The 1,178-nt window shown below is 56.4% G+C and overlaps 1 protein-coding gene across 1 annotated transcript in view; it reads left to right on the top strand.

Moving 5' to 3' along the window:
• Positions 1 to 1,178, top strand: part of LOC107754166 (long-chain-fatty-acid--CoA ligase 1-like) — a 26,278-nt gene that overhangs the window by 11,218 nt on the left and 13,882 nt on the right. The window lies entirely within an intron of this gene.

Raw genomic sequence — 1,178 nt, 5'->3', positions numbered from 1 at the left:
TTTTCATTCACGCAGTGAAACTGCACGGCCATTGGTTCGTGCAGTGTATTAAAAACGAACCAATGGCTAGGCAGCGGAGCTGCACGAGCCTATGGCGACGAAGCCTGCCAAGCCTGCCAAAGCCCGCCAATATGGGCGGGGCATCTGGCTATATAAGCGGGCGTTCGCCACAGGATTCTCAGATTTCTTCTCCTTCAGCGATGACTCTACGCTCATCGCTGATCCTGAAAGCCTGCTCGCCGTTGACACACCTCACAGCTGGATTGAGACCTCCCTGCTCGGCTGACCAGCTCTCTTTGCGCCTCAGCATCGCAGCAGTTCCGGTCCTGTTCCCCTGCCGCCATCCGGCGATACTGAAAGAGCTTATTTCTAGCAGGTAAGCCCTAAAAGAGCAAATTCTTGCGACGTTGTTGCAAATGTCGCGCTGCGAGTGTGGCTCGTGCAGGGAATCTTGCACGATGCAGAAGGGCAGTGAGTGCAGTCACCTGTCTGGGCAGCCCCCACGCAGAGACCACTCGCTCACTGAGATGGAATGCTCTCGTTTAAAGCATGAGTCTCGCCCTTCTCCACTCGCAGACCGCCTTCACTGAAGACATCCCCGCTCTCCCGTTTCTCCTCTCTCAGCGAGCCTCGGAGAGGGAAACAGCGGAGTCAGGGAATAAGCAACCGGGTTGACCGATCTCATGCCGGCACTGTGCCTGCGTGCTCTCTCTCCCCGTTGCACTCGGATCCGCCGCAGAAGGGCAGTGAGCTGCGCGCTTACTGAGACAGAATGCTCATTCAGAGCATGAGTCTCGCTCTTCTCCACTCGCCGACCGCCTTTCACTGAAGGCAGTCCCGCTCTCCCGTTTCTCCTCTCTCAGCTAGCCTTGGAGAGAGAAACAGCAAAGCCTATGAACTAAGCAACCAGGTCTGAGCGATCTGACGAAAGACTCTCTAGATGGATAGTAGACTCCATCTCGCTAGCGTGCTCTCCTTTGGGCCTTCAATGCCCCATTGGAGTATGGGCCCACTCTACTAGAGGCATCGCCTCGTCTTGGGCATGGTCCAGTGGTGTGTCCATTGTGTCCAGTGTGTCCATTGTGTCCATATTTGTGAGGCGGCCGGCTGGGCCTCGCCGTCCACATTCGCAAGGTTTTATAACCTGGAAGTCCCGGCCTTGCAGGCCAGGGTCCTTT

Source organism: Sinocyclocheilus rhinocerous, unplaced genomic scaffold (assembly GCF_001515625.1).
Source record: "Sinocyclocheilus rhinocerous isolate Xijiao unplaced genomic scaffold, SAMN03320098_v1.1 scaffold681, whole genome shotgun sequence".
NCBI classification, from domain to species: domain Eukaryota; kingdom Metazoa; phylum Chordata; class Actinopteri; order Cypriniformes; family Cyprinidae; genus Sinocyclocheilus; species Sinocyclocheilus rhinocerous.
The sequence above is the reverse complement of the archived record's forward strand: the minus strand, read 5'-3'. Positions and strand labels throughout refer to the sequence as shown.